Source organism: Dendronephthya gigantea, unplaced genomic scaffold, assembly GCF_004324835.1.
Source record: "Dendronephthya gigantea isolate DGI-Jeju-01 unplaced genomic scaffold, DenGig_1.0 000355F, whole genome shotgun sequence".
Lineage (NCBI taxonomy): Eukaryota > Metazoa > Cnidaria > Anthozoa > Malacalcyonacea > Nephtheidae > Dendronephthya > Dendronephthya gigantea.
Window position 1 is genome coordinate 40679 of NW_021163365.1, and position 27063 is coordinate 67741.

Here is a 27063-nt window from a genome sequence, read left to right on the forward strand (position 1 = left end):
TAGATTTGCTCGAGGACAAAATATCTTCTGTAGTTAGAATCGCAATATGCAAAGACGATGATATCATCATCATCCAACACAGAGGCCTGATGTGTATGTTTGTAACAAGATGTGTCAATTGAAATACAAATTTGACAACGACTCAAGTGAGGCATTTTCATTGAGTATTTCCCAGCAGAATGAAATCATGATACCAACAAACGATCATACGGCAGTTCAAATATACTCCAAGGAAGGAAATCTGAAGACAACAATAAAAGTCCCAGACCATCATAAAGTTGTCAGAGTGGCATTTCACTAGGTTATTTGTAAAATATTGGTTCTAACCGTGGTAGGGGAAAAAATGCCTATTTCTTTCTATAAAAGCCGGAATCTTAAAAACAAAGAATGGGAAGAGCCGGGATCTTTAAAACAAGGAACGAGGAAAGCCGGAATCGTTAAAACAAGGATAGAGAAAAGCCGGAATCTTACGGCTGGAAGTTTGTAACTAAATTAGTTACTCAATTTCCACGCGAAATACAAAATATGGCAATTTGGCATGGCTATATTTCCGTATTTTACAAATTAAAGTTGTTAAAGATCTTTTCCGTCAGTTCATTTAATTGCTTTCAAAGAAGATGCTCGAAAATTTTGTCAACGGTTATCAGTATGGTAACCGGTGCTCTAATTGGTTTTGGAAAGGCGATCGCCCTTTTTGTGCACTGAAATCCATTCATCCCGTTTCCAGTCCAACGGTCACACTCCATGTCGGATTACTTTATTGTATAATGCATTAAGCTTGCCTCCTCCGCAGGCATCTCTTATGTATTTATATTAGGCATTTATAATTGGCTTTGGTTAGCTTTGTCGGGGAGCGAGAAAAAAAATTGCTGATCTCTCCCACTTTTTCTTCGCCTTCCCCGACACAGCTAACCCAAACGAAATATAAATGCCTAATATTATTACATAAGATATGCTTGCGGAGGAGGCTAGCATTAAGCATAGTAGAGACTTCTTCTGCTATCTTTCGTTAAGCAATAGCAGGTATAATATCGGGTCCTGTAGCCTTGTTGGGATTTAGCTCTTGGTTTGAATAGCCAACAACATTCCATCATATTCAAATTAATTTTAATGTAATAAATATATCTAGTTATGTTATTATTAAGTTAATAAAAGGATACTGTACGAGTGACTGCTAATCAGTTAAGCGTCAGGAGAAGTACGAGATAGAACGAACGGTTGATTTACAAATAGTTGTGTTAGACAAAGTCCTACGGGGATCCATCCTTCAGGTACTGAACTTTATCTGTTTGCATGTATGTTTGTAGTGTGATTAGTGTTTATGTTAATGTTTAAGTTTAGTTTGATTCATCGTATGAACTAAGAAAATGATTGGAATGCATGTATCTTTATACCTTTACTTATATATAGTTAAACTTAATCTTTTCTATAGAATATATTTTCAATAAATATTAAAGAAATTCCCGTTCGACTTGCGTTTAAAGTAGCAGTGCCAAACAGCTCTCGTAATGAACCCAAAACGTCAGAACATGTAATCTCTCTAAAGCTGAATAAATTATCGTACCATTTATCTTGAATTTTACTACGCTACTAGTTGTGTGTAGGGTATTGAGCGTTGCATTTCAATACATGAAATCGGTGCTGTTATCAGAAAAATCCATAACTTATCTACTCGTTCACATATATCAAAAGAAGATGGCAGCAGTAATTGAAAATGTAAACATGTCTTAATATGTACCTTTCCAATAGCGACATCTCTCTGATATGAACATATCAAGTCAAGTCCGGAATTGCAAAGTTAACCCATCCCCTGCTAATGATGTGATTTATTGCAAGTGCGTGAAGAGATAAACAATTGTGATATCAACAGCCCGTGTAACTCAGGTATATTTACTAGTCAAGGCCCTGTAAAGGAGTTTGTGTGCATTTTATGCAAAACAGGTTATCTCAATTGTTTTCGGGTAAAATGACCATAGCGGTCATAACCGCCATAGCTCTAAATCCTGAATTATCAAAGCTACAGTCTTTCTGAATTGCTTATATGGTTCAGAATGGTTGCTTTTAGGGGTGGTCACTGGAGGGTGAAATTATCATCAGTTTTATATTTTACAAGCAAATTATGTTTACCATTCCAGGTCAACTGCTAATTAGGCATAAAATTACTGATTCACCCGGAAAAGTCTAATTTTTTCTATTTTCTAAAAATGTTCGCCATATGATGAAAAAAATGCTTTTAATATATTTATTATAAATTTCCAAAGAACTAACGATGTTTTGTTGCGATACGACATATTTCATTTCACTTAACCCCCACTAAAACACAATTTCAGCCATATTTGCAAATTTAATCGCTGTTTTTCGTCGTCCGTCGCAAGCGCCTTCTAAACATGGTACTCTAACACGACTCTAGTTGACTAAAGAATTCTTTTCGCCATTGATTTCATCAATTATGTCGCCATTGCAATGGCATAATCCTCAACAACTCCACCAAGTCCACCTTCGTCACTGAAGCCATTTTCAATATTGTAGTAAATCACATCTGTAAGTCAAAAGCAATTGCTTGTCAATACAAAACAACTTTATACTGAAATATGTAAAGTAGAATGGATATTAGAATAAAAACAAATTAAAAAAAAAATGTTCGTGATATTGTAGCAATACAATCGACTTGCAAACTTCAACAAATGTTTTAATTCCCATCGACAACTCTGGTGACGGGTTGCAAATTTTAAGGTTAGGAAGGTTTGACTTGGCTTTCTTTGATAATTTTCCACTTGGTGAGTTTTTCTCTCCAAATGTTGCACTTTCTCTTCATGTCATAGATGTTTCAAAATATAAAGTGATTTTTTATAGAGATGAATGAAAGAGTGCAATGGAATAGTGGTTTTCAGTCGAGGCCTAAAGAGAAGTCTTTCAGCACTTTTTGTAAATAGTATAGCTAGTAATTTTCAATAAGTGACCGTAAGTAAGAACGGGTTCAACGGCTCACTCCTTTCACTTACTTGCGAATGCCACTACAGAGAGAAAGATACATAAATATATGCGAGTGAATAATACTGATTATTACTGAAAATGAAAAAATGAGGAATGATCTAGCAACGGCTTCAGCCAGTGCTTCTTCTCAGCAATAAAAAACTCCATAATTCGAAACTCGCTAAAGTGCAAAATTAATGTTTCGAAGTTTTCTGAGCGTCATTTAGTAATACCAGCAAAGTGGTGTTCAAGGTTTTGAAGTATACGATACTTCATCAAATTTAGATTAAAATTTAAATTACAATTAATGTATCCTACCTTTCATTTGTGCTATCGGAAACTGCAGTAGAACGAGATTGAAAGCTATAAACACAAATTGAAAATACCAGTTACGGATTTTTGTTAAGCGTTGCAAAGTATTCTACAAACATCGTGCTTATAAAATGTCTCAATATTTTGAACCATGTTTCATGGTATTTGTTTTCAAGAAATAATAGATGGACAGAAGAAACAAAAATGAGGCTCAGATCAAATCTCATAGTTGGAGAAAGAATAAAATTAGACCTCTAGATGTCACCCAACCAGGTTGATCTTTTTTGTTATTTTCGGAATAATTTTATTCATAAAAATTTTATCATGTTCGCTCTCTGTTGTCATTTCCTACCATCTGTTGAGACCTCTGTGCCGCTAGGCAAGCTACAGCGAAAGAGCACTGGCTTCCACTGTGATATCTTATCTGTGAAGTCTTATCAGTGCCCGTTTCGTTGAAGAAACGATGAACCAAGATTCAACTTCGCGTCATAAAATCTTTGAAACATCAGCCCGACTTTCTTCATATTTCAACTGAAGGCATTTCCGTGAAGTACTTTAGATAAATTGGGTTCCTCCTCCAGGGCAAGAGTCGTGCATTGACCACGTGATAACGAAACATTCTGAGCTCATCAGTGAAGGATGAACAATTGTAAAGGTTTTATTGCAACTCATAAGAATTACCAAAGGATATATTTTGTAAAATTTATTATATTACGAGCGTCTTTCCTTAAGTCTAGCGACCTACATTGTTCCGGTACCGCATGAGAAACTCTAGCTCGAATCCTCTTGATCTGACGTATTCTTTGTAACCAATTACAGCCTAGGTATCTGTAGTTTTCTTCTGATTTTGGTGAATAACTCACGCAATCTTAAAAAGAAAAACATTCGTATACCGTCAATATCACATCCGGACATTTAAATTACCCTAAGTTACTGACCAAATTTATTTAACATGCATTGCAATATGACGAACCAACTTCGACAGGTTTTTATCGGAAATAACTCTAGGGCCATAATTTGTATTGTTTAGAATATCCCTGAGTTCATCTTTAACGTTCAAACACACGATATTACTGTCGTTATCAATGGAAATGTCAAATACGTTCCTAAGAGCTTTCACTAGAAGAATATTAAAACTTGGTCGCTCTTGCAAATATATTTTGTTTTTAAGCATGAATACGCTGGGCAGACAGTGTATGCCAATTTAAACAATGATACTGAAAGAATTTTCCTTACCTGACTAATTGAGGCCTCGTTTTTGTTTCTCTTAAGCTCAACTTTTAAAACCTCAGGCTCCGTGCCCTTCTGCAGTGAATCATCTCACACAAACACTTTTCCTGCCGAACAATATGCGCATGACATGTTCGAAGTTGCCTGCTTGTTGACTGTAACCGTGATCAACACATTGCCAAGCAACCAACTTCTTGACGCTCCATTGCGCAGGAGTCGTTCAACAACTGCAGTTCTATAAAAACAACAAAATAGTCATCTTCCCTGAAACACAGTGCAGAAAAATACGAAACCAACATACAGACCTTTTTGGTTGGGTCAAATAAGAAGAAAATGTATATTTGACCATCATATCACCCACGATTTCCATCATCTCTGAACTAAGTGTGTTGCTTGAGTCTTCCTTTGATTTCTCAAGGGAGTTTGGGAGTGAATGGAATTTGGGGGATTAGTGACTAAGGGTATGGGTTTGCAGCATCTGAAGATATATCTGCGTTGTTAAGACTCTAAAGGAATACAAGGACAAATGATTGAAAACGAGCTTGCATATAAGCAAAATTATGTAACATGAAATGGACAAGTTTATGTAACAACACTGCCTAAGCTGTATAAAGTTTAAACACCACTTCTTAATATCTATTGAAAATTTAGCAAGCAATCTCCGTGGCCATAGAATGACATGTGGACTTACTTTTGTAATCAATGGCACGAATTGTTTTCTTAACAACAGTGGACAGTTGACAAACCAGGATGAAATGACATTATCAGCAAGAGTTACCGTGTATTGAGAGTATCTAAGGTGAAACATATCAGTTCGTTTATATTTTATTCAATTTCACAAAGCCAATAATAAAAAGTTTGAGATGTTATCGCGTTAAACAAACCTCGATGATGCTGTGTGAGGCAAACATATTCCAATGACTTGTTTCAAATGGATCGCTGTGAAGTTTTTGTACTAATCACGAAGCTTTGACAATGCTATTTAAACGTTTTAAAAGAATGTTAGCAACTTTTCGTCGAATACGATTGAGTGTTTATACAACCTAGCTCTCCTTAGGGGGTACATTGATATTTCATAAAAGATTTCTTAATTTACGTAACTTCAAGAAACATACCAGAGAGAAATTCTAACAGTGGTATGACAACTTGAGGCGTTGGCGAAAGTTTAGTAAACTTTTCCAGATATGTTGGGAGCAGCCTAAGGACAGAAAATTTAGAAATTATTACCCAAATAATCTTGTGAAGGAGTATCTCGCATAACAAGAGACGTTACATTTAGGCTGGAGTTTATTGAAAAACATTTCTGTAAATTCACTGAGCACATTATCAAGGCACGATTTCAAATATCTCCAAAGTAATAAACTTCTAAAACGCTGCAATTACTTAAATCAACTTCATTCTTTACAAAGTGCTAATGGACATAAAAAACGTCTCAAATTCCAGACAATCTTAAGTAGCCATACCTTGCCATAACTGAAGACATTTCTAACATACATATGGTGAGACAAGATACGCTTAACGTCGTGGAATGAGCAACCAAACCAATCTCCAAAGTACGCATCAGACAAAACTAGACGAAATATACAACAACGTTTAAGCGAGAACAGACAACCGCTGAAAATAAAGTGAAGCAGGTTCTTACCTGTTCATCTTGCCCAATAAAAATGTGGTACGTACACAGCTCTGTTAATACCTGCACATGTTACAATAAAATATCCAATTAAATCATTAGTATAGTATGATATAATTATGGTATAAATTGGTTATGCTATGGTATGGTGTGATATAATTATGGTATGATATGGTTATCGTATGGTATGATTTGGTCATGGTATGGTATGGTGTGATATAATTTTGGGATTATATGGTTATCGTATGGTATGATATGGTTATCGTATGGTATGATTTGGTTATGGTTAGTTATGGTATGATATGATTATATGATATGATTATATGATATGATTATATGATATGATGTGGTATGGTTATGGTTATGGTATGGTATGGTTTTGGTATAGTTATGGTAAGATATTATGATAGATGCAAAAAACTGAATGATAAGAACCGTACTGGAAAAATTCTAGCGTACAAATGAGGTCGGCGCATATCATGAGGAACACGAAATAATCCAGGAAGAAAATCATAATTTCAAACCTGAATGCAAAGTAAAATTTTTAGTTCATGATTTTAGTGTGAAAAGTGCACAACTTTACATCCCTTACCATTTTAGATAACACTGTACATATTGAACGTAAGTAGTGCTTTCGAGAATGTATCAAGTTTTTATCTTGCAGTGCCTCCGGAAAGTTTCTCAGAACAACATCCAACACCTCCCATTCCAATTTCTAGAAAATGAAGAAAGTTGAACTTCAATCGAAACTTAATGCCAGATGATATATTATGATAGAAAAGTTTACCTGTTGTAAGCACACAGGAATAACATTCATCGCCTCGCTGTAAGGCAGTGAAACAATCCCGGTTGTCTTATCTTCTGCAGAACTAAAAAAAAATGAGAATGTATTACACTAACAAGAAAAGGAATTTTGGAAGCAGAATAGCTGACATGCCTTGCACTATCATCATTAACCAACGTTTTCCTTTCAGAACAATTAACATGCGAAGTGAATTTGACTTTTCCACTTTTGTCTTGCACAAGGCCTTGACGTTGTCAGCTCGCAGACTGAGAAAACATTGAAGAATCTTTACAAAAAAACAATGTAAGACATCATAGAAAAATCGCAAGAAATAACATTGAATTTGGCTTACCACAAGTCGTATCTCCGATGCAATAGACGTCCGATAGCCATTGTCATAATGAGTTTTTATGTGGTACACTAATATATTGAATATTCGTTCTGCAATTACATAATAGGAAAGAAAATAAAAAAAATTTTATATAACATCAGTGTAAAATGAATGATGGAACTGTACAGCAAAATATGGTGTAGGCATAACACGTGGCCCTGCGAAGTAGTTGGCACTAAGAACCATGCTGTCATGCCTGCCATCACCAGATATCATCAGATAATCTTGGTTTTTTAATGTTGAAAATAATCCGTTTTGATACTTTTTCCTATGAAGATATATCACAGGGAATATTTTTTTCCTACAATTATTATATACAAGTACTATAATATCTAATTCCCGTCTGGTCCCTATTAGGCTATTACTCCTGACAATATTGTCGCACAGAGAAAAACATTAAATATCTCAGCAAGTATTTGGGCTAAAGACCCCGGAATACCAGTAAACGATAGCGGTTAAAACGATTCTTTGAATAGTATATTCCAACCAGCATATAGTTATAACCTGCATTTGTATTATACGTGAAAATAAGAATTAAAATAATAGCTTGCTTTGTTATCTGAAATTACTCACCCATTGCAAGATATATTTTGGAAATTCCATATTTTTTCGCTTTTTTGGTCTCTGTTGTCTTCAAAATGTCTAGAATTTGACATGTTATCATTCTGTTTTAATTCTGAGTAATTCTTGTGTGTAGTATGTGCAAAATAATCAAAGAAAGAGCATTTTATAAGTTCTAAGCGATAATCATTGCTAATCACGTGCTTAAGGCAAGCTCGAATCGGACCTAGGTCAGATTTTCGGCTTTTGGCCCGAAATTTTTATTATTGTGAAATATTATTGCCGGTGATGCGATAATTCATATCATCAGGTATGTTTATATAAAAAATGGGCAAAAATCTTCTAAAGGCTTGATTTTGACGCTAAAGATATCAAAATAATCCTGAATATGTGAGCTAAACCACTGCAACCGGCTTTCGTTTGCATTTGGGCAATATCCAAAGAATTAGGCCGCTTTGATGTGTAATATTGAATATATACAACACGTGAATATCGTAGCTGTGAATAGCTATGTATGCATGGCGGTAAAACGCCGTATTTCCACTGGAATTTGCAATATTTAGCCTTGAAATTTACTACATTTGCGAATTTGTCAGTTTGCTATATTTACTATTATTCCATGCCATGCCCAATTCTACAATATTCTGAAAGGTTCAGTAGTTAAATGTACCACAGAATTCAAGTGCTACAACAGTTTGAAAGATTTACTTGCCTTTTAAATTCCGACTTTCCTGTTCGATGGGGTTCTAAAGCTGGTAGGGGAATAAAGCCTTTTAATAATGATTGAACTGTAATTTCTTGTGAACTTCATGAGAGAAATAATCGAACAAATACACTCATACTGTGATACATTGGCTTGGAATATGCTCCAAAACGTGTGAAATCGAACATTTGTTGTGCAATCACCTTGCAAATATCAAAGAAACGGTATCAAATTTTGAATATAGATTAACCAATCTGATTGGTTTTTATTGAACCAATCGTGGAGTACAAAAATTGACCAATGACAAATTGACCTGTGTACAGAAATAACCAATCAAGTTGTCTTAATTTTGCTGAATTATGCAAGAGCCTACAGGCTATAAAACAGAGCCGTCTGCGACCGTTTTTCTCAGGTAAGTGAGTTCTTTCTTTAGGTAGGATCAAGGTATGTATAATTAATTTTTTAAATAGAAGTAGACCCCGTGGCCCCGCTGTTAGCTAAGAATCTCTGTCCCCGTATCTGGAAACACGGCTCACTGCTTGTCTAACTGTGTTTTGCTTTTCGTTTTCTAGGGAGCTACTAATAATTTTTTTTTGTGTTTTTCAGACAAAGACGATCGTAGTTTAGTTTCAGTATCCAACCCTAAGAAGCCACCCCATATCCATGCCGTCAGTTAAACCCCAGCCAGCAATTGCCTTCATGCTAATTGTGATGCTTCATTTTCTAGGAACAACTCACCATATTTTTTGTCGTTTCAGCTACAGAGTTAGTGGGTTGTGGGTTGTTGGATGTTGTGTCGTCGGTTGTGTGTTTTGTGTTGTGTTGTGTTGTACTGTCTTGTCCTCTACGTTTCGTATTGTCTGCCAGTCGGTTTGGGAGAAGCCCTGTAGCTCTCTCTTTTTCCTGGCCACACAAAGAACACATTTTGCGGATACTCCTTTTTAGGAGTTCATGGGTTCGAATCCCATGAATGTGTCAATTTGCGCTGATATCTAATGTGGTCCGTCTCAAATACAAAAGCACAACATCCAACGGACAATCTGCATCCTTTCATCACACCAACTACAAGTGTTGTCCTCATACAACAGAATGGAACTTCCAACGGAGCAAAGAGTAACCAATACCCAAGATGAAGTTCTTGTACCTTCTCAAACAGGACAGAATGCGGCACTTGTTAATGAAGTATTCTCGATGTTTAAGGGATCCTCTCAGTTAGACGTCCGATCAGAGGATATTTCAAAGTGGTAAGCTCATTTAAACTTGTGATTACTCTGCGAATACTTCACCCATTTTAATAAATATGAGACCACTAAACTCATTGCTGTCCGGTCGTAAACGGCGCACACAGATAATTTCGGTTTTATCTGGAAGTGTTTTATCAATTCAACTAGAAATTATCTTAAAGAAAAAACATTTACCTATTTGTATAACTTTAGTTCATTTCAAAAGCTTTCCTATAAGCCAAGATATTTATTGCAGAACTTGTACTTTTTAAATTGAATGTTAGAGAAGCAAAAATACGCAAAGCCTTCCAAAAATCTCGCCTAAAAACCTCCAAATATTTGTAGCTTACATTGGGATCAATATTTTCATATATTTTACTCGAAATACAGTTGCTTTGGCGATTTGTAGTGATATTTCCAACAAATGTGTTTACAAACGGAAACCCGAAAATGTGCATATAATTATCACCAATTAGCGAAAATTTGACAATTATGACCTCTAGGGACAATTTTACCCAGAAATCGATTTCTGGGCTTATTTTACCCCCACGGGTAGGCAACATTACGTTTTTGACACCTCTAACCTCATGCGACAACCACTTGTGCATGCGGCTGAGCAACGCCTCGCTATACACAATAACAAAAAAAAAAATCTTTATTTTTCGAGTTTTTCTGCCCATCCTGACTTAAATCCTATCAGAAAAGATAACTAATGCCTTTACAGTTTATATGTAACGGTTAAAAGACGACAGGATAAAAAATAACGAAGAAAATAACGAAATTCCAAAGTCGAGTTATATTTCCATTTTGTAATCCTGTGTAATTTGATATGATTTTTAGAGCTGCACTGCAGTGTCAGGTTAACAGCAATATTGATTAATTTCTTGATTAGAAATTTTCGAGCTATATTTTGGTGGTATTTTTGTGCTTTTTAAATTAAACGGATTAATTTCAACATTAAAAAACCAAGATGATTTCATGATATCTGGTGATGGAAGCATGACAGCATGGGTCATAGCGCTAAGTATTATGCGTACACAATATTTCACTGGTGTTATAAAAAATAGATTTTTTTTCTCCCTTTCCTATTATGTAATTGCATTTACCAATATATATGTAACTGTCAGGGTTGGGGGTATTATGTGAATATGAAAGAAAACAACCTGCATTTTGTTCTGTATATTCTTGTGTTATAGAAGTCAAAAATACATGCTGTTACTATACTGTATAGGCCCTTGTGATTCATATACAATTATAGTTTCAATTGTGTGATAGTTATGTTCTTGTAATCTCAATTGTAGATTCTATGGCATATAGAGTCGAATTGGTACGGCAAAATATCTTTGAGAATTGAAGTTTATGGCGGTTCTTCAGGTATGTTCTGGCAATTCACTGAAATACTATTTGTTCGCTAAGGAATGTTGTCCCATGGTAGCGGTAGGCATGAACCTGGGATATCACAATGCTGATAGCCTCACAACCCTGGACAATAATATAATAATTTACTTGTTCCTTGTGTTTCAATTTTAGATCAAATAAAGTATGGCAACCCAGGAGTTGCTAACAATTATTACCTTTCTCTTATCACTGACTACACCTCCATCCATCGCTGTGCCATACATGGATTTGATGGACTGACATACCAAGCAAGGTAAATATTGCAGGCTACATGGTATATGTTCAGTTTATTATTATGTCATATTAGGACTGTTGGACATTTTTTTTTATTCAGTAATTCCTCTATATGGGAATTTGATAAAATTCGATGTTAACCCCCAAGTAAAGAGTTCACAAAATCAATGGAAATAACGCTGTACCTCGACTGGTTTCAATTCTGGAGGAGCCGTGTATGGCAAAATCATATGCATTATCATTTCATTTTTGTTGATGATTGTTCGATGGTGTTTGGTGCCAGAAGATAATTGATACTAATTATTGGCCCACGTACTGAAGACACATAACATCCCAGATAATAGCAACAAGTGTTGGGAATGCGGATAAGTCGACAGGACATGGTCGCTTAAATGAGGCAGCTTCCTGGTCTGCACGGAAAAATAACCAGGACCAAATGCATTCGGCAAGAAAGATGTTTGTCGGAGCGATTTCACTCAAAGTCGTCGTGATTATAATTAGTGGGTGAAGACCTATTCTGTGTCCTGTAGTTCCGACGGGCAAAAATTCGATCATTACAAAATAAATGGACTAGTCAGGGTTAGCTGGATTAATAAGCAAGGCTTCTACAGATTACCCTGTCACGTTATATGCATCACATCATTTCCATGCGGTCATATATAACTTTTAATGTGTGATTAAGATTAATTGTTTAACAAATTATTCATTTCATTAGAGACTCGCTGGTGGAAAATGTCCTATCACCAACTGTAACCGCGCTTTACATCCGCATTCATCCAAAGACATGGTATGCAACATATCTTTGAGAATTGAAGTTTATAGCTGTTTTTCAGGTATGTTCTAGCAATTCACTGAAATACTATTTGTTCACTAAGGAATGAGAAATGACTGAGAGATCCATCTGACTAAATATATAGCGAAAATTTTTCAATAAGTGGCTTATGTAAGAGCGAGTTTTTGATTTAGAAATAAATTCTTTACACCCTACCAGCGGGTTTGTCAGGTTTTTTACTAACTTAGGTGCATTGGAATACAAGTAAAAATAAGGCGTGTTTTAGAAGTTATACCTGGACGAGGAATCCAGCATATCATTATGAGGAACAAAGCTATTATAGCGGTATATACTCAGGGCTATCACAATCAAGTTTAGTGTTATCGCTTTATTTCAATGTTTGCTGCACGGTCGGATTCTCACAATTAAAAGAAAATCAAGCGAAAAGTTTCACACGTACAAAAGTATAGGTATGGAACTGGGGCCGGTTGTTCGAAAGATGGATAACTTATCCAACGGATAAGTCCTATCCAACGGATAAATCTGGATAGTTATCCATTGGATAAAAACGCGTTGCAGGAAGCGTGGATAGTGAAGTGGATAGCTATCCAATAGATAAGTTAAAATTAACCAGAAGAAAACAGGATTATTCTGAAATTTCGTACCACAACGTCAGCTGTTGCTAAGCATTTACAACATTGAATTCATAATCATTACGAGTTCTCGAGTATAGTTACTGAATGGAAAAGACTTGAACAAGTGATTTGCTCGAACTTTGCACTTCACATCATAGTGATTTTATTAATTAAACACATTGCAATTTTATTCCTTGACCTTGCAACGCTTTGCCTTTCGGTCCCATAGCAAAGTTAGAAACACTATTTTAATGTTCGTGTCACTTTCGAACAACCGGCCCCTGTTCTTTTATTTATCGGAATAACTAGTGATGTGATCTTACATGAAGCATTTTCAGTCATGCTGCTAAACTGTCGTGCTGGCTTCGCCACTGAGTATTTTATTTGCTCGCAGAGCCTCGCCTGCCGAACGTGACCGTCGGCCAGTCTTCACCATGTACGGTGACAGTTATTTTCTGCCTTTTAACTTGCCGACATGCAATGTTTCATTGCACAGTGAGTTTTCAACTTTACTGAAGGCGCTACTATACAATATGCAATTTTCCTTACAACTTGAAATGCAATTATAATTCCGAAGGATGTTAATTTGTAAAGAGTGTTTGAAATACTAAGGAAACGTTACCAGATCGTAATAGATGTTCGTATTTGACAACTTTAGATGCCTCAGGAGTAGAATGGTTTTGCAATTTGCAAGGAAAGTTGCGTAGTGTAACAGCGCCTTGAGATTGTTTCGGAAAGCTGGTTAAATTTCGATGTAACTTGCAAACATGTAATGTTTCATTGCAATTGCGAGTTGAAAATAAGGGTCATTGGACGGAAGAACGGGACAAGTATCGTAGTTTTCAACATACCTTTTATAAGGGCGGAGACATTGATCTTCCATCCACGGTCGGTTTTATCATTTTTTCTGCTTTTTCTATCATTTCTTTATCCTACAAAAGACAAAAAAAACTTGTTAAATCGTGGATCAATCTAACACTTTTAAAAGCTTTCTCTCCTAACTGAACTAATTTTATTTATACCGTATAGTTCTATCAGTTCTAAATTGTCCTTCATGGAGGTCCAGTAGGGGTCATCCCGTGTTGATCCAGTGTTACTACAGGAGGAAACCTGAACTAAACTGACTTTATTTATGCTGGATAGCTGTATCAGTTCTAAACTTCAACCAAACTAATTCTAACAATTCGAAAAGCTGGGACTTCAGACGAAAAAGGTCAGCCGATTTTGAAAAATCTTAGATGCGGGGTGTTATAAGGCGGTTAGTAATTTCATCATCACCTTCATCCAAGGATGTTCCAGAGCTTCTGAAACCGTGATGCATTTTCTGTGACCAACAGTAAGCAGTTTTGTTATAAGATCCTTAGCTTCACTGCAAACATTCTTCCAGATGTTGTTCGGAAATTTATACGACCCTTTTTTGACTTGTTTCTCCAATGGGTTATTTGCCTGCTTTGAAAATAAAGAAGATCCGGAAAGTCTAAAAGACGTTAACTTTTCATTGACGTACTCCAATTTTGAAATGAGGTTAAGCTACCTACAGCTTCATTACAAATCGTGTTCACTACGTGAATTTGAGTAAACTGAAGTATATAGCATACCAAACATATAGTATAACTCCCAGGCTCCAGCAGTCACACGATTTCTTGTAGGATCGTTCTTCAGGCTACGGGATTAACATTTTGGTAGCGAGGTAACTTGGTGTACCACAGAGTGTTTCCATATAGGAATTCTGATCTAAAAAATTAATTGTTATCATTGAAATCTGTAACAATGAGAATTAACTGAACCTAAAACGTTTGCAGAATGCGCTCTGCTTTCGTAAAACGAAATCACGGACAAAACTCGGAATTGAGATTATAGTGACTTCCAGGATTTGCTGGCAATGGTCACATCGAATGGTTTCTTCAAAGACAATTTAAAGGGCAATTTAAACACAAGTTCAATACACAACCGACACAAACCTTTATAAGCGTTTCATCATACGAGGAACACAATAAAACATTTTCTAGCTAAAGAAGAAAAAGTTAAATTATGGTCGTTAAAGTTTAGGATATAAAGACAGTAGTGATAAATAAATTAGGGCGTGCTTACCTTCCAATCCCTGTTAGTGATGCCATTTTCATGTAAATGCTAAAAATACGAAACAGTATGAATAAAGTTAGTTTAGTTCAGGCTCCTGCAGTAACACTGGATCAATAACAGATGATCCTTAGCTTGGTGTCATTAAAAGCTCCAAACTCTTCGTGATATTTTCCATAAACTTTAGTCATCGCCTGTGAATGAAATATTCCAATTTGTTTAATTCATTCTTCGAAGGCTACACATGGCTACATTCCCGCTAAACGACATCCTCACCTGAAGGCACATTGCTTTCATAGTTGGTTTAGTTGTCAATAGGAATCAGTTACAGATCGTTAGACAACTCGAGCCTGAAAACAAAATAGAAAGTCGATCGAATCTTGAATGGTTTCATCCATGATTCTATACTTCTCTACTACATTCTGCAGGACAAATAACATTGCGTGAACTGTGCAGCAATATAGAGAATAGGGGGAAGCCAGACAGAAAAGCACATGGAAAGTAGTTTGAATATTTGCAAACCCTGATAGATAAATGTCGTGGACTCACACATTTGTTATCGGCGTCTCCTCGTCGTTTTGTTCCAACAAGACTCTCAAATAATAGTCACCTGATAGCAGAGATACGTTACTGAGTTTGATTCCTATCGAGGAATAAGGGGGGACGCTTTATGAAGAACTGTTAAAAAGCTAGAGCAGTTAGGCTTATCACTAACCTATTTCAGTTCATCAGCTAAACATTCATACAGGACTTCAAACTAAAGGTGATTCCAAAAGACAACGTAGTTTCCACTCAGATCTTTTTCCATTGCAAATGCGTGCAAATCAGATTCGAGTGCCCCAGAAGTTCCTCTCGCGTCTGTCACATTGAAACATAAGAAATTGTTTCATACTCTTTTACGAGAACAGTTTAGAGAAAGAGGTCAGGACTATTGAATTTGTCTTGTTATACTCATAGCGACAGGAAATCCTCCATTACATTTCCATTTCCTATATTTTCAACGGAAACTTACCTTAACTTCGAGACTCACCTTGTAATTCCAAATCAGGTTGTACGCTGTGAGATCTTGACTGAATCTGTAAAAAAGATCCGCTTAAATATCATTGCTTTTTCATCTTTCAAACGAATAGAACATTTTCCCATTTTCTTAATATGAACACTTACTTGTAATAAAAAAACTGGATTTAAATTCTCACATCTTTCCTGGATTTGAATCCTATTTTTTTCCTCCAATGCGAGAGATATCCTTCAAGTTGATTTCTCAACGTTCCCCTCGTTTTTCCAGAGCTCTAAGACACAAGTATAGCACGTGAAATAACAGGCTTATACGTACATGCAAGCATGCATTATGAAATTTTGGAACACGATTGTTGATTTAAAACGTACTTCTGCAAGCTTTACATTGTCACGAATTGATAAACGATCTTCTTCAGTCTCTGGTGGCTGAAGGAAAGATAAAAACATTCCAACAAAATTGTTTCTTTACAAAAAGGTTTTACACTTCTGAATGAATTACCATTTAATTATTTCCTCAGTGGGGCAGTTGGCACAGTTTAAGGATGAATGATGGAGTTTAGTTACCAAAGCAGTTGATACCACTTAGTCATGAATACGATTGGTTAGTCAGAATCACCTCAATGGGTTTATGTAAATAATGGCCCTCGCAAGAAAGTTTTCAAAGATTTCTTACTTCGTCAGGGCTTTCAAGGTAATAGAGCAAACCAGCAGGCTGTGAAAATCGTATTCAAATTTATTACATAATTGTTTATGAACCAAAAATTATGAACAGGAAATCTCGCATTTAAACTTTCTTGTATTTTAGACATTAAAAACTATAACTACTTTAATACGAACATTATTCTCGCAAGTAATGCCATTGCTGTTGGATGATGCTATGCCAACAATAATGATTATAAATTACTTATGGAGTATGCTTGTTAGTCTCAATTGAACTATTTACAGATGGCTAGTATATAGAGGATTATAAAATCACAAGTTTTAAGATGAATCTGAGAATGTTGCTAAAATACAACTCAGGTCCTGCGGATGGAATAGAGGCTATACCTCTGCAACAATTTGTTAATTTATCACACTAATTCGCACCTGTTCAATAGCGAACGTCTATCAGTGCTTTGCGTAAACATGGCCATGCGTAAGCGTTTTGGTAGAGCGCCCTCGGCAAGCGCCAGAACTTGTATTTTTGCCGCGGTTTCTTCATCAGCTTCCTAAAGTGAAGTTCTAACTAAATATTAACAGATGATTTTAGGCACTTCACACGATGCAGGAATATTCTTGAGGTTTTACAGGGTCTTAATTTCGAGTGGTATTACGCACTTCAAATTCAAGCAGGGAACAGTTGATGGAAAAATGAGTCAACTGTACGTCCTCAGTGACAAGAGCATTGCACCGGCATCGCAAAAGCGTAGGTTCCATTCCTGCCGGAGGATCTATAGTTCACTCATTTTTCCGTCATCTGTTCCTGGCTTGATTTGAAGTGTGTATAATACCTCACAAAATTAAGACCCTTTAAAACCTCTTAAATATCAACTGAACTAATATGTACATCATCACAGCTAAAAAAATGCAGAGCGTTATAAATGACGTTCGTCAAAGGCAGAAAATTCTCAATGGATGAATGAATGAATGAAACGTACCTCGATTATCGCCTTCAGAATCATGCCAGCACCTTTCACAATTGTTGTCGACGGATGCTGAAATTGTTGAGGAACGAATTCAAAACCACGATTGGTAAGAACCATTAGCGGGGCAATAGTAAAACATACATAAGCGAAGAAATGGTAAAATTGGTACTATTATTTAGTTTTGTCGTAACCTACCTGGAACAATCGATAAATGCAATGACCCATTTCTAGACAAACAAATAACAGACTTCATGAGTTGCTCCTATGCATGGGTCAAGCTAGTGGACGTGGTAAACTTCACCAAAAAGGTAAAGAGAGAAAGGCTATTTAATCAACTCTCAACCTCAGTCAAAGAGCCATAAACTACCAAGAAGACAAGTTGAATGAAAAGCTCCTCAAATTTCTTTGTAGCATACCTGCAACTTTCTCCAGTAATTTCCCAAACTGTTCATCATCTGTTGTCTCACTAAGAGGAATATGCAATAGTCGATTTATTGTAACAGACTACATGAGTTGATTCAAAATATTGGAAGCAATCACACCTTACTATTAGTTTAACATGAATGTCCAACATCACTTCCGTATTATTTTAATATATTGCAAAGCAACTAGAACAAACCTGTAAGGAGGACACAGAGCAAACGTCAGAAAATCAAGCAATCCACTTATAACTAAAACCCCAGTAGAACGAATATAGAAGAAAAGTTTTCATGGTTAATCTATTTCTTGTGTTTAGTTAGAAAGGTAGTTCAAATTAGAAAGGCAGTTGCTACGAATCACTTGCTGGGTTTTGCAAGGGAATTTCTCTTCCAAAACAAAGCTATATACATACAAGAGGGATGCAAAAATAAAATGCAAGGGTTCAGCATAGATTATAGGCAACCAACACCGCACATCTTACAACATTTATCGTGAGAATTTCCAACAAACTGCTTAGAAATTTTTCAGAGGATAACAAAGAGCTTTTGTTTATCTGTTCTTGTCGAATGTCATAGTTATCGTGCGTTGGCTATATAAAAAAACAGAATTGGTTTCGATAAGATTGGATCCTGTTAACATTCAGATTTCAAAGTTGGCTGAGTTTATGTGGATTGCAAGTTAAAGGGGTAACACTAATGACAGTGACAGATTTGGCAACATATTACCAGGAAATTCATCGTTAAAGTGTTGGCGCTTTCCTTTATATGGAAAAAACGGCCAGACGGTCCTATTGTCGATCTCGGTACAGACAGATTACTGGTATTTTAGAGTGTTTCAAGAACTCTGCGTTCAAGTATATCGTTACTTGCATCTGTCTAGCTCGGAAATTTCGCAACTGTATATTCTTAACGAAATACTCTATTTTAAATTTAAATATGACCGGTCTGACCATTTTGGCCGCTTAAAGGAAAGCCTTCTCTTTACCTGCATCAGAGCACACAGCATGTCGACAGCGGCGTGAGTCGCGGCTTCATTATTCCTCTTCAAAGCTTTCACAGTTTTCACACCAACCTTCTCATAGAAGCTGTAAAAACAAAACAGAAACACGGTCTAGAGAAAGTGAGCTGGTTGAGTAAACAGCGTGTGTTATGCTTAAAGATAAACTTTTCTCACCTAGTGAGCGTTGTGAAACCTGCTTTGGATCCAACCTAATGTCTCAAAGCGTGAAACAGTGCTTCGAGATCTTTATCTGATATTTTGTTTTGGTCTCTGCAAATAGACGAGACATTTTAACTATTTTATGTATAATGAACACCTGTGAAGGTAATAGCAGTCAGAATATGTATATTTTAGGGTTGAACACTAAATATATTTATTGGCAAAGATATACCTTCGTGAGCAATGAGCATTGTGATGGCATTAATGATAAGTCTTTCTTTTATTCTCCGGGAAAAGTCCTTACAAAATATTTAAAATCGTTTGAAAATATATTGGAGTTTAAAAGACTTAATATTCCAGCCGTACTTCTGGCGAGAAATTTCAAATCTACCATTTCATGGATTCGGACCCAGTCACTCAGCAACCAGAGTTACCGCAGCGTAGTCCCTAGGCCTCTTAACGTTCCTTATACGCGAAGGGCGGGAACTGAGAGGCCTAGAACAAAATGTTTTGTATTTTGGCTAAGTGGGGACTTTTTGTCCCACTTTCTGTATTGAGGTCAGTTTACGATCCACGACGCGGTTAACTGGCCTTGTTCGACGTCGCTAGTCAAATATTTGCTTGAAATAACCTACGGGATTTTTATACTGTCAGGACTTCGAATATTCTACAAACGTTTCAATGTCATTTGCTGTCGACGCTATCGACTATCAAGTAAACTCGAGTCCGTACGTACATGGTTATGATTAATAAGCTTCAATCTGCCAATTTAATATTCTCGCTTCCTTTATAACGATTATTGTTGTAAATCTAAGCTCAACTAATGCATACTAAATATGCAGAAAACTAACGTGCGTATGAAAAACACGTGAGTGGAAAACGCTTAATCCAGATTTTGACGGAACATTAAAAACTCAGTAAAATGCAATTATTCTCTACACAGGATTTGTCTGCAGAAAAGTACAAAATAAGAAATTGTCACTTACGTCTTGGGTGACTGCATGAAGTAGACCGCTGTAGGAAATATTTGCAGTTAATCTCTAAACATCTTCGGTTAAATTTCCTGCAAGGAGCCAGTAATAAGACAATATAAGCTTTTGGAGATATTTCAAAATTTAGAGTGAAATAAAGAGAAATATTTCACCTGGAGACGCAGTGAGGAATTTTAAATCACTGCTTTCTACTTCTTCGTCAACAACGTTATACAATGGACCCAACGATAACCTTGGAAAATATATCATCTTAAAAAAACAATTCTCTTTTGCTGTATGTGATGTATTGGACTGACTAATAGGTACCTGACGAGAAGTGTATTGTTTGTGTGTTATAGAAGATCCCATATGTCAGGAGGAGAATGAAATGAGGGTTCGTATTTACGGCAATCATAGCAGTGCGAGATTTTCATCAGGAAAATTTTGACCATTATTTTCGCTCAATCATCTATGAAAAAAGCGTACAGACCGTCTCTTCGTTGGGGTCGTTTTTACACAAACATCTCCATTTCCACTGCCTCTAACCCCGTGTAGCTAACCAGCCATATGTCCCTAGATTGAGTGAAATACAAACATTCAGAACAAATCTTTTATATAGCTTCATACAAAATCTGCTTTTTAAACTACCTGTCGGGGACGAGTAATTTCTTAGCTGACCGCTTGTTGTTTCCAGCCCGAACAACTGAGGATGTCTCGATAGCTAATTATTGAAAATATCTGACAGAAAAAGAAGTTTTATAACTATGATATACTATAATACACAAGTCTTAACCAAACGGTAAATTCTGGAAAGTAACTGCAAAAAAAAAACTATTTTAAGTCGGCTGGATACTTTTTTGCAATTGGACATGTTCAAAATGGAAACGTGAAATAAAAAGATGATAAAAGCGGTAAACTGAATCCAGGTCAGAAGACATGGAGTGTTGAGTGTTTGGAGTGTTTGGAGTGTTTGGAGTGTTTGAGTGTTTGGGTGTTTGGAGTGTTTGGAGTGTTTGGAGTGTTGGAGTTTTGTTTTTTTTTCTTGCAAGGTCTGAGATGAACAATTACTGGAACTGACATGGAATGTCGCATGACTTACTGAGCTAAGGGGATGAAGGCTGACGATGTTGAACATATATTATAGTAATAATAGTTTATAGTTTATTATATATTATAGTAATAGAGTTGATAATCGCGGGCATAAATGTGTTTTTGGCCCTCCTCGCGGAACACATGTTAACCCTCGCTACGCTCGGGCTAAAATGAGTTCGTAGTCGGGCCAAAAACACATTTATGACCGCGAACATCAACTCTATTGTTATATTATTATCATTATAACATACACATGAGTATATACAAAATTAGTAAAATACAATAATTAGTAAATACAATAATTAGTAAATACAAAATTAGTAAAATACAATAATTAGTAAATAGATTTGAATAAATATAGTTCACCTGGTGCAAGGCACTTTTTAATCATAACTCCAAGCTTATACTTTCTGGATAATTTAATACATTCTATAGGGTTTAATGATCAATATAGGGATAAGTATCATAAAATTGTGTGGGTGTTGGGGTTTATAAACTATCAAAACTACAAAATTATATCCTGTCAAAATTTCGAATTTCTAAAATAATGCCGGGTTTATGGTCATTTGAATTTGCTTGCTACTTTTATAATACGCAAAAAAGTAGACGGTAGACACTGATTTTAAGCTCAAATTTATAATATTTCGAAAATATATTATGCATTATTAATTATATAACATACCTTGAATAAATTTGAAGTTTTACATGATTCAAGAACATTTTCATTTGTAAACCGAACTGTTTCGCCTTTGGATTTGATTCCGTTCATTAGTCAAAGTACACTTCAAGATGTCGGGCTTCCTTTCAAAATTGTCGAGGCCAGGGATATGACGGTGCTAGTGCTAAATCCAGCCAGGTAAAAGGTATTTCTGGGAGAATATTAGAGAAAAACCCGAAGGCGTTGCATGTTCATTACTCCAGTCATCGTTTAAACCTTATTGTTGCCAAAGCGTGTTCAATTCTTCCAGTGAAAAATATGTTGAGTCAGGCACAAAATATCGCCAGCTTTTTTATCAGTTTCCCTATCCGCTCACAGTATCTAAGTAAAAAGATGAAAGAGTTTGGTTTAACCCGTAACAAGCTCGCAAAGCCTTCCACGACACGATGGGTAGAACGAATAAGATCCCGCGATGGTTGTTTGGATGCATTCAAAGTTATCTACGAAACACTCAATTTTATGCAGTTTACAGGATCGCAGGAAGGGCCATTTCCTAGATTAGCTAGTGACGCACAGTCTCATTTTCGCAACGTGGAGAAATTTGAATTTATGGCTGCTCTCATTATCACCCAACATGTTCTGGATCATACTTTGTCATTGACGGTCCAATTAAAGAAGAAAAAAAAATCGATATTGCGGAATCAATAAAACAGATTAATCTTTTAAAGGATGAAATGGCAAAACTACGTGCCTCTGTAGATTTATTCCACAATGAATACTACGACAAGCTGTTGGAATTAGCTAATAACCTCGACGTGGCTGAGTGTTTTCCCCGGGTATGTAAAGCTCAAACAAAATGTGATAATCATCGTACCAGTACAGCAGGTGGTTACAACAGATTAACAGTAACCATTAAGAGTCGTGCATAGGCCACGTGATAACGAAACATTCTGAGCTCATCAATGAACAATTGTAAAGGTTTTATTGTAACTCATAGGAAAACCTAAGGATATATTTTGTAAAATCTATTATATTACGAGTGTCTTTCCCTAAGTCTACCGACCCCTGAATTCCCCACGCTATCGTCACCCTGTAATAAATAAGTAACGTTGCAAGTCCTCACCTTCAACCACAAGGATTAAATTACGTAATTCGAAGGGCAAAATTGAGATTACCGGTTTAACTCAAAAAAGTTTTCAAAGGACTTGTATCCAGAAGGGACTTACCAGGAACAGGCTAAAATTAAACAGATGTTGAGATTAATGCACGATGATGATTCGTGATCTTAAAATTGCTACCTTTTGAAACTCTTCACGAGTTAATAAGCCTTGACTGTTCCCTGTGAAAGAAAAATTGGTAAATATAGTCATATTATAATATATATTTCCTCCATATTGCAAAGGTAATTTCGCTTGCCTTCAGTTTCTTCCTTGTGTAAAACAGTGTCTTTGGAACCTGGTACGACATCAATCTGAAACGATTGTAAAATGAAAAAGCTAGTCTAAATCAAAGATCTCTTTCTTTTCTGCTTCCCCTGCCAGTCATGTTAGTAGCAATGTAAGGGATGGATAGTGAATGTTCTTGCACGAAATAAATTTCATGCAAAGCGAGTTTGAAGAGAAATTCTTACCATAAAAGCGCTTGGTCCATATCTCGGACTACGACTCAAATATCGAGTTCGTTGAACAAATGCCGAACCAAGATTCAACTTTTGACCGGAATCTTGTAATAAAATCGACGAGGGTGAAGATCTGCCGTGTTCTGTAAGCAGCATCTTTTGTTCTGCGCTGTCTAAAATGCAGGCAGATAATTTGTTCATTTCGTAAATGCGCGAACAATGGCCGATCTGTTTTAACATTACAAACCTGACTCCTTGAGTTCGGTTTTCTTCATTTCAACATCATCCCGGGTATCTTCAATATTAGTTTTCTCATCTTCTCTACACGATGCGAGGCGATCTTTGACAAGATCTACAATCAATGTACGCTGTCTGTGCTCTTGCTAAGAAGTTCTGTTGTAGTTTCAAGGCGTTTTCTGGCTCCTTCTTTAATGAGTTCGGCCGATAAATCATCTGAAATACAACAATATCAATTTGACATTCCGCCAACGGAATGCCCAACCGAAACATTGAACAGGTTTGACCCATCGTTGACAAGTTGTTGGCGAAAACATTCAGAGCACAATTTGACTGAGAAAATAAATGGGCTTACCAAAGAGTTGTTTTGGAATTAAACTTTCATAAATCTCAGTCTTTCCCACCGCTGGTCGTCACAAGATGTTTGAGTCACAAGATTTCTGTACTGAGCATACGGTACCAGTGGCCTTTAAATCGCGGGTAAGAAGGTCAGATGCTTTGGTAACGAATTTTGTGTTTGGCACCTGGCTAGAATCATCTGCACGAGTTTTGCTATCAGTTGAGGAAGCCTGGAAATGACAAATACTTTCCTAAGAGCTTTCACTAGAAGAATATTAAAACTTGGTCACTCTTGCAAATATATCTATTGAAAATTCAGCAAGCAATCCCCGTGGCAATAGAATGACTTGTGGACTTACTTTCGTAATAAATGGCACGAATTGTTTTCTTAACAATAGCGGACAGTTGACAAACCAGGATGGAATGACATTATCAGCAAGAGCTACAGTGTATTGAGAGTATCTAAGGTGAAACATATCAGTTCGTTTATATTTTAATCATTTTGACAAAACCAATAATAAAAAGTTTCAGATGTTATCGCGTTGAGCCAACTTCGATGATTCTGTGTAAGGCAAACATATTCCAAAGACTTGTTTCAACTGGATCGCTGTGAAGTTTTTGTAAAAGCACAAATCTGTTACAATGCGATTTAAACGATTTAAAAGAATGCTACCAACTTTTCGCCGAATACGATTGTGTGTTTACACAACCTAGCTCTCTTTAGGGGGTACATTGATATTTTGTAACAGATTTCATTATTTACGTAACTTCAAGAAACATACCAGAGGGAAATTCTAGCAGTGGTATGGCAACTTGAGTCGTTAGCGAAAGTTTAGTAAACTTTTCCAGATATTGTGGGAGCAGTCTAAGGACAGAAAATTTAGTAATTATTACTTAAAAAATCATATATTTGTGAAGGAGTATCTCGCATCACAAGAGACGTTACGTTTAGGCTGGAGTTTATTGAAAAACGTTTCTGTAAATTCACTGAGCACATTATCAAGGCACGATTTCAAATATCTCCAAAGAAATAAACTTCTAAAACGCTGCAACTACTTAAATCAACTTCATTCTTACAAAGTGCTAATGGACATAAAAAACGTCTCAAATTCCAGACTATTTTAAGTAGCCATACCTTGCCATAACTGAAGGCATTTCTAACATACATATAGTGAGACAAGATACGCTTAACGTCGCGAAATGAGCAACCAAGTACGCATTAGACAACACTAGACGACATATACAACAACGTTTAAGCAAGAACAGACAACCGCTGAAAATAAAGTCCCGCAGATTCTTACCTGTTCATCTTGACCAATAAAAATGTGGTACGTAAACAGCTCCGTTATTACCTGCACGTGTTACAATAAAATATCCAATTAAATCATTAGTATGGTATGATATAATTATGGTATAAATTGGTTATGGTATGGTGTGATATAATTATGGTATGATATGCATGGTTATGGTATGGTATGATTTCGTTATGGTATGGTATTGTGTGATATTATTATGGTAAGATATGGTTATCGTATGGTATGATTTAGTTATGGTTAGTTATGGTATTATATGATTATATGATATGATTATATGATATGATTATATGATATGATTATATGATATGATTATATGATATGATATGGTATGGTTATGGTATGGTATGGTTTTGGTATATTTATGGTAAGATATTATGATATATGCAAAAAACTGATTGATAAGAACCGTACTGGAAAAATTCTAGCGTACAAATGAGGTCGGCGCATATCATTAGGAACACGAAATAATCCAGGAAGAAAATCGTAATTTGAAACCTGAATGCAAAGTAAAATTTTTAGTTCATGATTTTGGTGTGAAAGTACACAACTTCACTTCCCTTTTAATTTTAGAGAAGACTGTAGATATTGAACGTAAATATTGCTTTCCAGAAAGTATCAAGTTTTTATCTTGGAGTGCCTCTGGAAAGTTCCTCAGAACAACATCCAACACCTCCCATTCCAATTCCTAGAAAATGAAGAAAGTTGAACTTCAATCGAAACTTAATGCCAGATGATATATTATGATAGAAAAGTTTACCTGTTGTAAGCACACAAGAATAACATTCATCGCCTCGCTGTAAGGCAGTGAAACAATCCCGTTTGTCTTATCTTCTGCAGAACTAAAACAAAAATGAGAATGTATTACGCAAACAAGAAAAGGATTTTAGAAGCAGAATACCTGACATACGTGGCACTATCGTCATTAACCAACCTTTTCTTTCAGAACAAACAAAATACGAAGTGAATTAAACTTTTCTACTTTTGTCTTGCACAAGGCCTAGACGTTGTCAGCTCGCAGACTGAGGAAACATTGAAGAATCTTTAAGAAAACACAATGTGAGACATCATAGAAAAATCGCGAGAAATAAAATTGAATTTGCCTTACCGAAAGCCGTATTTCCGATGCACTATACGTCCGATAGCCATTGTAATAATGAGTTTTTATGTGGTACACTAATATATTGAATATTCGTTCGGCTCGTTCTTGAGGTTTACCAAACAATTTCATCTGCAAAAATAGAATGAAATTACTGAAAGAGAAGCAAGTGTGGCATTAAATTACACTTATTTTTGTTCACGAAAATAACTTCATCACAATGAACGAATATGTGTGGACAATCTCTGCATGTCCTTCATTACCTTGAACAAGCGTACTAATCCTAATACAGCCTCCTTGATGTCTTTCTACGCTGTTTCATCCTGAGGCTGCAGCAACAAAGACAAATTACAGTGATTAGATGTAATTTTATGTCTCTAGATGTTCCTACATATACCTTGCAGTCTCTATAATTACCTTACATGTTCTTTACATGACGGCTTAACGTATCGCTTGAGAGGATCAACTGGACAGTGGCAATCTGGAATTGATAAATGAAATATATATCCTTTTACTTCACTTATGCGTTTGCATTCACGACCCCCGTGTAAAACGATCCAATTTGCGGATATATAGTTAGGTTCAGGTCAG

At 36.1% G+C, this 27063-nt stretch overlaps 2 long non-coding RNA genes across 3 annotated transcripts; both read right to left on the reverse strand.

Moving 5' to 3' along the window:
- Nucleotides 1-14262: 14262 nt before the first annotated feature.
- LOC114542480 lies at nt 14263-14849 on the reverse strand. The gene is made up of 3 exons (XR_003689653.1): nt 14808-14849; nt 14445-14580; nt 14263-14295 (listed from the first exon to the last, which is right to left on the reverse strand). It is a non-coding gene; the product is annotated as an uncharacterized LOC114542480 (long non-coding RNA).
- A 9629-nt stretch (nt 14850-24478) lies between these two features.
- On the reverse strand, nt 24479-25820 carry LOC114542479. 2 transcript variants are annotated; one of them, XR_003689652.1, is made up of 5 exons: nt 25788-25820; nt 25362-25412; nt 25196-25289; nt 24843-24925; nt 24479-24502 (listed from the first exon to the last, which is right to left on the reverse strand). It is a non-coding gene; the product is annotated as an uncharacterized LOC114542479 (long non-coding RNA). The 2 variants fall into 2 exon arrangements; XR_003689651.1 differs by having other exon boundaries at nt 24486-24522.
- Between the last annotated feature and the right edge of the window lie 1243 nt (nt 25821-27063).